This window comes from Dermacentor variabilis, chromosome 5, assembly GCF_050947875.1.
Source record: "Dermacentor variabilis isolate Ectoservices chromosome 5, ASM5094787v1, whole genome shotgun sequence".
In the NCBI taxonomy this organism is placed as follows: Eukaryota; Metazoa; Arthropoda; class Arachnida; order Ixodida; family Ixodidae; genus Dermacentor; species Dermacentor variabilis.
In genome coordinates this window covers 92,803,049-92,816,507 of record NC_134572.1, presented here as the reverse complement: position 1 = coordinate 92,816,507, position 13,459 = coordinate 92,803,049, and the positions used below count along the sequence as shown (strand labels likewise).

The following is a 13,459-nucleotide window of genomic DNA, read 5'->3' as shown; positions in this document are numbered from 1 at the left end:
AAACTATCATTAGTTCGGAATGCTATCCACATTAATAATAAGACGAAATAACTTTATGATGTAGTAGGCTGTTGCTACAAATGTTCCAATTCGCATCATCACTGAAATTTTGCTTTTTCCACATATTCTTGGTTACTTCAGGTTCCCTTTCTATTCCCAGTTTCCCGCATGTGGGATTTGCTTCACGAACAACGCTCTATAACAAAATAATACGCGGAATAAGTCACCATAGGACGGTATATCCGCCACCTTAGTTTGGAAAATTTGTACAGCTCCACACAGCAACACTGCCTATATGGAAAAAATGCAGATAATTGCATCTTTTATCCTGTTGAAATTGTCCATGCTCTACACCAGTAAGGTACAGACAACCACAAAATTTTACGGCGTGCGAGATCTGAGAAAAAGCTGAGTACCTGCGCAGCCTCACAACGTAGTCTTGTATTAGTATTTACAGCCTCCACTAGTATATGTGAACAACATTGTGATGTTTGGTTTTCCTGTATACTGTTGCAGGCAGCTCCGAAATTGAACGTTTCCTGAGATCCTGAAGTCCACTTTTCTGGTTGACCGTAGAACTCGATAGATTATATAAGCGAATTATTATTGGCCCACTGGGCACTGTTTCGGAGTAAATCTACACAAATGGAAGAAAAATCATGCCATATACCATATATATATATATATATATATATATATATATATATATATATATATATATATATATATATACGCATGACTGAGTGGCAGCGTCTCCGTCTCACACTCTGGAGACCCTGATTCGATTCCCATCCTGCCCATCTTGCAAGTTGTTTGTATTTATGCATTGCCTTCCGGGATTCTTCTCTCATGGCCAACGCCGCCGACACCGGCTCTTCTGCGACACGAGCTCATTAACGCTCTCGCGTTAATGCGAAGGTTGTCTGAAAGTCCTTTCACAGCATACTGGGAAACGTAGCTAATAAAGGAAGCATGGTATATTGAAGCATCTTATTCAGACATATTTTTTTATTTGTTTTTGCAAGAGCGGTATTGCACGCGTTCAAGCTTGCGTAAACGATTCCATATAGCGCCCTATACTTTTGCTAACGTGTATTTTGTGGCGTATGTAGTTATGTAATGGCAGCAGGATAAATTTTCTGCCGTCACAAAGCTCATCCGTAACGCTCGGGAGGCCTCACACAAAAAATTAGTTCCAAACGTCGCAATTAAGTGATATATTTACAACATTGCCTACATATCCATACTCCTCTCCTTATGTTCACGAAACATAAACAAGCTACTGTTTCTAGTTTACCTAGGCTGTCGGATGAATCGACTGCAAACCTGGTAACACGAATGAATGTAAGAAAAAACGCGAGAGTTCAGTAATTCTTATTAATGGTTTTATTCAAACTAAGGAAACGGGCGTTTCGCCACTCATTTCACTTCACATTCCAACTAATTTGACCAAATTTTAAGTACGAGTCATGCGCAGGTATATTAGCACTTTGGGAACTAAATACTAGCCCAAACTGTGAATACAGTGAGGTGCCAGAAACACTTGAACATATATTTTGTGCGTGTCCCGCGTACGCGCAAGAACGACAGCAACTTGTCTCTTCGATTGCAAAGATCTTTGAGAGACAGCTATCAGACGAGCTTCTTTTAGGTCCTTGGCCTAATACAAACAGCACAGCCCTGGTAACAACGGCCGCTATATCTTTTCTCCAAGCCACTGGGCTCGACGCACGGCTTTAGAGATACCACAACACTCTGAATTTGTATATACGCATCTCTTCCTTATACCATCATCATTCATCAGCCCTTTCTCTCCCCATCCCTTTTCCCGAGTGTAGAGTAGCAGGCCAGAGCAAGTTATAGCTGAAGCCGACGTCTCTGCCTTTCTGTCAATAAATTTCTCTCTCTCTTCTCTTGGGAATTATAGCGAATAGTGGCAGTGTGGCATTCTGGAACGCTTGAATAAGTAACGTTCTACAAAGGTTGTACTTAGGTTACATAGATGACAGAGTTATGGTTCAGCGCGAAGACAAGCTTACTACTTCAACAAAATACAAGCACTGTGCTTCACATATTTCACCTATAGAAGACCACGGAACACCTACCACATGCGGGGAACAAAGTACAAAAATTGAGAAAACAGGTGTATACTGTAAATATTCCTAAAACACAGGCTTACCAAATACGAATCCAACATTCGGCGAAAGTCAACTATAAGCCGGTCTGCAATTCCACAAATTATGAATTCTCAGCCGTTTATTGTCCACCCGCGAAAGAAAGGAAACTGTGTAAGCGTTTCATGTACCACTTTTATATGTTCCCAAAACGAGGGCGTAACAGCTTAAGTTTAACGACAAAATGAGCTGCACATGTAAAATCTTGCCGAACTATTTCTCTTAATAATCCCCACATTTCCTCATAATATAAACTTCGTGAGTAATTCAGTTCTTTTTTTTTCATAAAACCGCGATAACTGTGAGAAAACGTTCTTCAGCCGTTTTACTCCCAATAACAGCTTCGCCGTGAGAAAATAAACTAGGTGTTCCAAACTAACAGGCAGTTAGTGGCAGCGTGAACTTAAGCTGTTCGTCTTGTGTATAGTACGTTTAAGGAATTCTACTCACTGCGGCGACGCAAAGACGGCAGAGTGAATGGGATGGCAGCAGTAAAGTCACCGGAGTGCGACGGTCATTCCGCCGACGAGGACAAGTCATCTTATTTTAGATGCGCAGAACTGGCACTGTTGTACCACCTGTCCATGTACAGTGCGGCGTTAACTTTTAATCTGGACGGAAGTTAACGACACCGGCTCTCATGCGGGTAATAACGTTCCTCACAGCGTTAAGACATTCGTAAGGGGTTGTGACGACGAGCGTGCCGTAAAATGCCTGCTTGATCCTGGAGAGGCGCCCTGATTATCGTAGACTCCACTTTCCTTCTGTCTTTTTTCTGTGTGTAAAAGGCCATAAAGAACGGCAGTTTATGGGCTTCAGAACTTGGAGAAAAGGTCTTTGCACTGCCACTTGTGCATTTCTTCCCGCTCTCATCGGCCCAACTGCGTCCTCCTCTCTCTCAGGCACCTTTACCTACACTCAATTTCGGGTGAGACAAACGGCTCGAAATCTAATTTATGACCCTCCGATCCAGCTTTACGGTCTATTGCACTAGGTTCCTAATTTCCTGTGCACGGACGGACAGCAAAAGTATGGCGCAACACCGGTCATTGGTGGGCGTTCGCTCAGTTGCTGCTTCTCTTACTTACTGTGCCTGATTCACACACAAACGAAACCGAAATACCGAAAGAAACTGCGCTATCGAGATTGCCTATAGCCAATCAAGCTCTTTACTTTCTCCTCCGCAGTGACTTTCGGCTTCAGCAGTTTTGGTGTCCCAGCTTAATAGCTAAGCCATGGTGGCTCGGAGAATGCTGTCATGCAGTCTGTGCGACTATGAAAGGCCGAGTAAATCATAGAACACTTCACCAACGAAAAGAAAAAAAAAAGAGGGAATGACCGCAGCTGCCGGTTACCTAAAGTAATTAGAAAGGTATCAGAGGGCTGAGACCTTCTAGTTGCTTTCGCAGCTCAATATCGCTTCCTATCTTGGTATGCTGTACTAAGTTACAGTAGACACCGTTGGGAAAATGGCAATTAAGTTTATTTTGTACCGGTTCAGCGCAAAAGGTGAGCACTTATATGATCGGAAAGCTGCACCATTCGAGTGTAGCAAATTGGGTCGTCACGTTTTCTACTTCAGGTAAAAAGAAAAAGTCAGGAATATTAGCGGCCTTTCAGCAAGCTTTGTTGTATACCTAACTGACACTTTCCACTGTCTACGCAAGGCACAGCCAATCTGGTTTTCGCAGCAGCCGAAGTCGTGACCTCTACAGGTGGCATGAGTCAACGAGTTGCGAGATGCCTTAGAACTTATCTCTAGTTTCCGTTGTTGGCGATCTGACTTGCATTTCTTGGTGTGCCGTGTCAGATGACGCTATTTTGCAGCTCAAGTCAACGCTACTAGTAGTCGCACGTTGTACTCATTCCATGATAAATCTGGTCTAATATAACAACTCGTCGTTGTTACAACTGTTTCGTACGCAGAAACGGATGTTGAAGGTTACGATGTAGTGCTCCAATGAATACTACAACAGTATGGAACATGAAGCACACGGAACAGCCGACAAAAGCTTAACACTCAGATAGGCATTTATTAGCGTCCACCTGAGCCCAGAATGTAAAAGATGGCTCCCAGTCTGTCATCCAACGCACTCACGCGCTTCCTGGCCCTAAGCTTGTCCTTTGCCTTTCATTTTTTTTCTGCAGAAAGAACACGGGAAATTCAGCACTATGGCATTTCAACGAAAGATTCGGAAAGAAAGTTTGCGCACTGTGATCCTTAGATTTGCAAATTCCAAGTATTCGACATGACGTAACGGCAAAACTCACCGCTCGACGATCGAATGGTAACCGTCTCCAGAATATGATGGGCTGATTTGAACTATCAGCAAGACTTCTCCTTCAAGACAAATCAAAGAATTAGGGTTCAGATTCCACCTAAACGAAGGCAACGTAACGATACCTTGCCTTACAGAAAGGAGACTCGGATTACCATTTCTTTGAAGGTGCCTGCACAACATAAACAGCAAAGACACTCCCAGCCGGCGCGCGCGCAGTATACTGGCAGCCATCCCACGCTGTCTTCATGCAGGCCTATTATAAAAGAGAATGCCGTGCACTCAGCGTCATCTTCTCTCATCTAGACGAACGGCCTTTTTCGAATCGGATAACTTAGGCAATACAGGCTGACGCTCAGAATACGCACCGGAGGAGAGAAGCGCTCTTCATATACAGTAAACTGCGACGGACACTTCAGGCGTCGGTGCTTTTAAAGCTGCGCGAGCCTCGAACGCTCATCACACACAGAGTAGGTTGTTAGCTGTACTTTACAGTCGTAACTTCGTCTGTTTATTTCCTTTCCTCTCTTCGTACGCAGAGTAGCAGGGGCAGACGATAAATTCGACAGGGCAAGCTATGCAGGTTTTTCATCAAGATTTTTCGTTCTTTTCTCTGCAGATTCATATGCGTTTCTCTTAGAATGTAAGCTGACTTAGTCCTCCAGAATGAATGACCGAATTCATGATTTGACATCTTGCATGATCGGGTGGCAAATACATCCTAACAGACAGAGAAGATGCCGACCAGAAAGGTGTGCTAATACGTTTTAGAGGCATCGGCTTTCTTATGGAAGCTTTGTCCCCTGAACATTGTCCGCACACTCTGAAAACGTGTTACTTATAAGACACAAGGTGTTTGCGTGTCCATTGGGTATGCAGCCCTATCAGTAGGGCTTTTAAAGCTTATAGAGAACGATTGAGGAGCTCTAACTAGACGTGCGATGATAAAAGGCATAGATGAAAACAATGCAATCATTCGACAGCGTTGGGCGCACTGAAATATTAGACAGGATAATTTGACAGCGATATATTTGAAATTTTATTTATATCACTTTTTATGTGATATAGCTGTGATTATGTGATTTAGCTGTTATCATTTTTGGTTGTAAGAAAAGTCAGAAAACAAGATACCATCATCGGTTCCCACCAACAAAATTCATCTTACCCTTTAAACGTGAGAGTGTTAGCCCTGGCAAAGCCGAACACCTTTTTTACACTCCGAAAGATGTAAAAACGCTTAGAGTAAGACCTACTTTTGTTAAGAAGGGCGCGATGTGGAAGTCGGAACGTCTAAAACTTATCAACCACACTTTTCAGGGCGATGTCCCTCGTTATCTTTCGACAGAATGAACAATTGTCGCAGAATTGTTACAGCCTTAGCGTGATGTAGCCTAATCGTTAAACAATACTTTGGCCACTCATTCCTGAGTTACAAAATGCATCAACCATTATTTTGGGCGTAAAAAATAAAGTAGTACTTCTGCTGGTATTTGTAATTTTTTAACTAAATGATTGCAGACAGGATCTAGCAAGGTCATATTGCTGGTCTTAAATGTGCTTGCAAAAATTAGCACTTTGCAAGCATTTTTTGTGTTACCAGATACAGGACGTTCGGTAAAAAGACGTTAGATAGCGTTTTCGCATTTTCTGCAACGTACTAGTTTTGAAACTTTTCGTGCTTACGGGGGCCGTCAGATGGCTCAACTTTCTTTAGGTGTTATACGCGTGGTAACATTCGCGCAGCCAAACACACACACACACACACACACACACACACACACACACACACACACACACACACACACACACACACACACACACACACACACACACACACACACACACACACACACACACACACACACACACACACACACACACACACACACACGCACGCACGCAGGCACACAGATTACTCATGTGTACTTGCTTTCCGGTGTTACGGTTGGCATCTGGCACCACGTGCAGAAAGGGATTTCACATGACTCTCTCTCACCATGCCTCGTCGAAATGAGGCGTGACTGCTCCTGCTACGGTTGGCGTCCCACATCCCGTGCAGAAAGAAATTTCTCTCACCCGATCTTCACATACCTTGCCTAGTCGAAATGAAGCATGACTTCCTAATTCGCCTTGACCATTTCGAGTGTCAAGCATTGAGTTCAGCATAGGCCTGGCGTAGACACTATCACGAGAGCGGTAGATCTCGCTGAGGAGTACGCAACTCGCCGCGCAGACGACGGCAACAAAGCTCCTAAGAAGAGGAATAAATACAGACCCGACAAGCCAAAGCGATGGTCAAAGTCGAGTCGGTATAAAACGATGGAAAGGTCAGATTCGGTAAAAAATAGCGAAGACAGCGAGGGAGAGAAAGAACCATCCGAGCGGAGTGCAGAAAGGCAGAAGGAAAAAACTTTCGAGCCAAAGAAACCAGTGGTTTGCTACAGCTGCCAGCAAACGGAGCATATCTCCGTGGGGTGCAGAAATCCCAAACTTGTGTTGATGTCACTAAGCGGTAACGTAGAAAATCTGAACTTGCTAGAACCATACATTCGAGACCTCGTGGTAAACGGAAAACCATGTAGAGTGCTTCGCGACTCGGCAGCCACAGTGGACGTTTTGCATCCGTCGTAGGTAGAGGAAGGCCAATTCACAGGAGAATGTGCTTCGATAAGGCAAGCCGTAGAGGCCTCCAGTGTTTGTCTCCCTATGGCCAAGATTCGTATCAAAGGCCCTTTTGGAGTACTGGACACTGAAGCCGCCGTCTCGGCACATCTCCCGCCGCAGTATCCGTATTTGTTTTCTAACAAATCAGAGAATTTGCTACGACGCAAGGGAATCGGGTTTAGTGAGGGGACAGTGGAAGCCCTAACTCGTTCCAAGGCAAGGGAGCTCGCGGCCAAGGCAGCGTACGAATGTCCAGTGGTGGAGGAAACAGGTTTGTCGGAGGATTCGTCAACCAGTACCAAACAGGACAGCCTTATAGGGCATAATGCGGAAAGTACACCAGCTAATAAAAAGGTCAGGAAAGCAGCGGAGCCTGAAATATCTCGCGAGGATAGAACGCAGGAGAAAGTTATTGAACGTAAGCCCTGCCACAGTGATTACTGAGCAGGAAATGCGTAAGGCACAAAGCACTGCTGAGCATTACTATGACAGGACGGCTCACCTGCGACGCTTCAAGTTGGGGAAAAGGTAATGATACTGAAACCCTACCGGCAGAGGGAAGCCATTGTGAACATGTCCCTTAACCAACCTGAGGAGATGCCTGTCGGCTTTCCAGAGTTAACAGCAGTGACAGAGGCAAAACACGTTCACGAGACCATTGAAGACTTAGCAGAACAGGAGGAGTTGAATCCCAATCAAAGGGCCGAACTGAGGGAACTCGTGTTTGAATTTAAAGGCGTATATTCAGACACGCCGGGCAGGACCACTGCGATCGTTCACGACATCGAGTTAACCTCATCGGACGCAGTTAGTTCAAAAGCTTATTGCGTTTCGCCTCGTCAACGCGACCGCTGAAATAAACAAGATGTTAGAGCTAGGTGTAATTGAGCCAGGAGAGAGTGATTATACAGCGCCTCTTATGTTAGTTGAGGTCCCACGAAAGGAGCCGCGACCATGTATCGACTACCGCAGGCTCACTTTAATCACGAAAGACCAGAATTATCCAATACCGCATACATAGGAAAGGCTTGAGAAAGTGAGCAGTGCTAATTTCATCTCTACACTCGATTTAGTCACAGGGTACTGTCAGGTTCCGTTGACCGAGATGGCAAGCAGGCTTGCGGCGTTTATTTCCCCGATGGGAACCTTTCGTTCGAAAGTCCTGAGCTTTGGATTGAAGAATGCACCATATTGCTTCTCTAGCCTTATGGACCAGGTGCTACGAGGAATGGAGGACTTTGCACTTCCGCATCTCGATGACATAGGAATCTTTTCTTCATCATGGGCGGAGCATATGCAACACCTGCGAACCGTGCTGCGTCGTCTTCGAGAGGCCTGTGGCTCCCAAATGCCAATTCGGGCGCGTGAAGGTAGCTTATCTAGGTCACGTAATAGGGCAAGGCCACCTTCGGCCTTCCGAGGTTAACCTGACCGCAATAGACAACTTCCCGCAACCACGCACCAAGCGGTACATTAGGTCATTCCTTGGCTTGGCGGGTTAGTACCAAAGATATATCCCGCGGTATTCCGAGATTGCGAGTTCTTTAACGGATGCTCTCAAAAAAACAGAACCACAAACGGTAAAGTGGGATGACGAAAAAGAACAGGCTTTTAGTATGCTGAAGAACGCACTAACGAGTCAGCCAGTGTTGAACGCGCCCGACTACTCTAAGCCATTCATTCTTTACTCAAATGATATTGCGCGACAAAAAAAGACATGGACGTGAGAGAAGACGACACACCAAACGCTTGGTGTGTAATCTTCTCTCACGTCCGTGTCGTTTTTTTCGCGAAATATCATTTGAGTAATGGATTACCATCTTGTCCGGAATGCTGCTCTCATTACATTCATTCTTCAGTGTGATGCCAGTGACAGGGGTATGGGGGTGGTGCTCTGTCAAAAGAGAGATCAAGGGAACGAACACCCTGTACTGTACGTCAATAGAAAGTTTTCAGTTCGTGAGGAAGCATACAGTGCATCAGAAAAGGAATGCGTCTGCGTAGTATGGGTGGTGCAGAAGCTAGCTTGCTATATCGCCGGTTCAAGGTAAACCATAGAGACTGACCGCTGTCCCCTCACATGGCTGCAGTCCATGTCTACGAAAAAAGGTCGGCTTTTAAACAGTACACCTTCCATATTGGCTAGAAGAAGGGTAAGCTTAACGGCAATGCTGACGGTTTGAGTCGTTGCCCCTACGGTAACGAAAGCCTCATGCCAACCCGAGTTTCCATGGCATTTTTACGTTCGTTCATACGTTTTTTTCCGAAGTGTAGTCGATTGTTAGCTGATTTTAATAACCACGTCCTTACGCTTTCAAGAAATGACTGTTTTTAGTGTTCAGGGGGGGGGGGGAGGACGCGCGTAAGTAATGGGGAAGGTGTAGCGGGTTTTCTTTTTTTTTCCTTTTAAAGCCGGGTGTGTCTTGGAGGAGGGTGGCCTTGTGCTCGCTGCTTTGTGGTTGTGGGTCGGGCACTGTTCTGGGGTGATTGCTTGCCCACGCAGGAGTCGAAAAGTTGCGAGACCTGCTTGCAAGACCAATTTCAAAGGACCGGACCAGGGAGAAAAGTCACAAGAGTGGCCACGGGGACTGATGACAACTTCCAGGAATCTACCAGCTACGAACTAAGGGTTCGTGACCTCTAAGGGAAATTCTGCTACTGAAACGCCAATCCCTCGCAGAGTGGCTGCTGGCCCTGCGCGTCGGGATCTTCCTCCCCGGCCGAAGATGCTGCTATGGTTGGCGTCTGGCACCACGTGCAGAAATGGATTTCACCCGACCTTTTCTCACCATGCCTTGTCGAAATGAAGCGTGACTTCCTAATTCGCCATGACCATTCCGAGTGTCTTCCGGTCTGGCGGAAGACACTCGGCGGAAGGCCTTGTGTGTGTGTGTGTAGCGTGTGTGTGTGTGTGCGTGTGTGTGCGTGTGTGTGCGTGTGTGTAGCGTGTGTGTAGCGTGTGTCTGTGTGTGCGTGTGTTTGTGCGTGCGTGCGACTTTAGAGGGACCCTTTCCTCGAACGGCCAAAGTCTACAGGAGAACTTCCACGAACCAGCAACGCGCAAGAGAGACGGACGGGCATCTACAATTCCTGGAGGCGGGACGGCCTCCTCCTTGCATCATGCTTTCTGTGCCGGTCACGTGACGTCGACGGAAGCAAGATCCCTCCCACAATTGTAGAGAGCCTATTTAAGGGGCACCGAAATGTACTTTAGATCACTTCATGCTGTTCTCATTTTCTTTCACCAACCTTTGAATAAACCGTGCAAGTTTTGCACTAGAAATTGTCTCGCCCTTGCTTGATCGCCATGGTCTACCAGATGCCTGCAGCCCGCCGACAATGCCACGCTACCCAATAAGTAACGTCGGTCGAGCTTCGATAGGCAGGCACCGCTACAACTCGGCAGCAGTACGATACGTTACCCTGGAGTACGCAACACCGGTCACAACTAGCCAGACTCTTTAAAACTAACCGTAGCACTTGGGAAGCGGCCCTTCACAGAGCCGAGAAAGTTTCTCGTTACAAGAAAGGAAACCTGCTAAGGCGGAAGCAAGGCTCTCGCATCTAGAGTTTTACAGAAACATGACAATCTTAAGCGTCCGCAGCGGTGGTGCACGCTAAGAACACACAAAACACAAGCTTCAACTTGTATAGCGTCTTTCTGTTTCGTTAAGTTCATCCCATTACAGAAGTTGTCACGGACAGCTCAACTGTTTAGGCTCACGCGTGTTCGGGCCTGTCTTTTCGAGTGCTTTCATGCTGCGTTTGCACGTGAGCTTGGTAAAAGCGGAAAATGTGGATGGTGCAAAATTTGCGTAAGCTCGGGACGCGACTCAAAATTGGTGTCCTCGATTGTAGGGAACCATACTTTACTGAAGTGCTAGCGCTGGCAAAAAGAGGCTGCACGCTGGAAAACTGCCCAAGGAGCAATTATCAGGACCATCGCGTGAAGAAGCAACGCTTCTTGAGACGAGAGCAGCGAGCACGAAACCGCCATTCAGAGCACAGCACTAGAGTAACGCATCTCACCGTAATGAGGCCTTATAAACGGTCTTTTTATTTTTGCCTGTCGTTCTTGTTGTTGTTGTTGTTGTTGTTCTTGTGGTCGCTGTGGTGGGTATAGTGGTAGTTGTCCTCTGGCGTTCTGTGTTTCAGGATTGCGCAAAACGGTGGTAAGCAAAACGACAAGCGAAAGGAAGCATATACAGCATAAACGCGTTTTCACTCCTAAGTGTCACCTCACTTTGATCGGGTTGTTATTTCAGCTCAATCTTCAGGAATTTGCGACTCTGTCTCTGAAAGCAGGGGATGGATGAAGTGCTTTGTGCAGATACGAGCAGACGCTAGAAAGCGATGAACCTGTTAGCCTTTGTGCCTACCTATAGCTAATCTTTCAGTTCAATGAAATACTTCTACAAAATATACTGTTGTAATACTAACTACAACTTAAAATAATTACGCGAACAATTTCGTTTTGTTGTCTTCACACCTAACCTACAGAAAAGAAAGAAAAGGAAAGGAGGCTTGTGCAACTTTCCAGACTTTGTTCGAGATATCAGGGAAGCTACTTCAGTTTAGGAGTTTTGTGGTAATAATATTTTAATATCGATAACTATACCACACACTAGAAAGTTGTGCCCTAATGCGACCTTTAACGTACCCCTGTTTCCTGGAAATTTAAACTTGCTGCCCCATTTGGTTCGACCAGGGCACCGATAAACGGGCATATAAAGCTTGCGACAGGCTTTTCATCGGTGCAATACGTATATAGTATACTTGTAAGTTTAAATTAGTTGCAAGGTATACGTGAATTTATTTCTTCCGCCTCCGTTTTACCTGTAACAAGCTCTTTTGACAGACTTGCAGTTCGTTAGCAGGGGAGCACTTATACTTAATTAACGGTAATTGCAACATCGTGCCTCGCCCCCCCCCCCTCTTACCTCTGGTTTTGTTCTCTAGCACTTTTGGTATTGCAAGATGAACGGGCACTTCATACTTGCGCATGTAGCTACAGATTCATCATCATCAGCAGCAGCAGCAACCTGGTTACGCCCAATGTAGGGCAAAGGCCTCTCCCATACTTCTCCAACTACCCAGGTCATGTAATAAATTTGGTCATGTTGTCCCTGCAAGCTTCTTAATCTCATCCACCCACCTAACTTCCTGTCGCCCTCTGCTACGCTTCCCTTCCCTTGGAATCCATTCGGTGACCCTTATTGACCATCGGTTACCTTTCCTCCTCAATACATGTCCTGCCCATGCCCCCATTTATTTTTCTTGGTTTCAACTAAGATATCATTAACTAGCGTTTGTTCCCTCATCCAATCTGCTCTTTTCTTATCCCTTAACGTTACACCTATCATTCTTCTTTCCATACCTCGTTGCGTCGTCCTCAATTTAAGTAGAACACTTTTCGTAAGCCTACAAGTTTCTGCCCCGTACGTGAGTAGTGGTAAGACACAGCTGTTATACACTTTTCTCTTGAGGGACAATGGCAACCTGCTTTTCATGATCTGACAATGCCTGCCTAACGCACCCGAGCGCATTCTTGTTCTTTTGATTATTTCAGGATCATGATCCGGATCCGCGGTCACTACCTGTCCTAAGTAGATGCATTCCCTTACCACTTGAGGTTCCTCGCTACCTATCGTAAACTGCTGTTCTCTTCCGAGACTGTTAAACATTACTTTTGGTTCCGGCAGATTAATTTTTAAACAAACCCTTCTGCTTTGCCTCTCCAGGTCAGTGAGCATGCATTCCAATTGGTCCCGTGAGTTAGTAAGCAAGGCAATATAATCCGGGAATCGCAAGTTACTAAGGTATTCTCTATTAAATCTTATCCCCAATTCTTCCCAATCCAGGTCTCTGAATACCTCCTGTAAACACGCTGTGAATTGCATTGGAGAGATTGTATCTCCCTGCCTGACGCCGTTCTTTAGTGGGATTTTGTTGCTTTCTTTATGGAGGACTACGGTGCCTGTAGAGCCGCTATAGATATCTTTCAGTGTTTTTACATACGGCTCGTTTACACCCTGATTCCGTAATGCCTCCATATCTTGAGCTAGCTCTTGCCCCACTACAAGTAGTGAGACGTCCGCGCCGGCACCCGCTTTATGGGCAGTTTTGATCGGATTTTTCTTTCTTTGGTGCCTAATCCTGTGCTAAACGGATCCGCGAAGTTACATGCTACACCGGGATATAGAACCTTTTTCAGTGAGTTGACTGTACTTGATTTTACGGCATTTCTCGTCTAGACTGTGCCGCCGGAGGTGTTAACCCTTATCGCCAAACCCGCCGTGCTCGTTGGCCGCACCGGCTGCCCGGCCGCCTGACGCTTTTGTC

The 13,459-nt window shown here is 45.8% G+C and overlaps 1 long non-coding RNA gene across 1 annotated transcript; it reads right to left on the bottom strand.

Moving 5' to 3' along the window:
* Nucleotides 1–4,452: 4,452 nt before the first annotated feature.
* On the bottom strand, nucleotides 4,453–4,694 carry LOC142581926 (uncharacterized). The gene is made up of 2 exons (XR_012828324.1): nucleotides 4,609–4,694; nucleotides 4,453–4,515 (listed from the first exon to the last, which is right to left on the bottom strand). It is a non-coding gene; the product is annotated as an uncharacterized LOC142581926 (long non-coding RNA).
* Nucleotides 4,695–13,459: the final 8,765 nt, after the last annotated feature.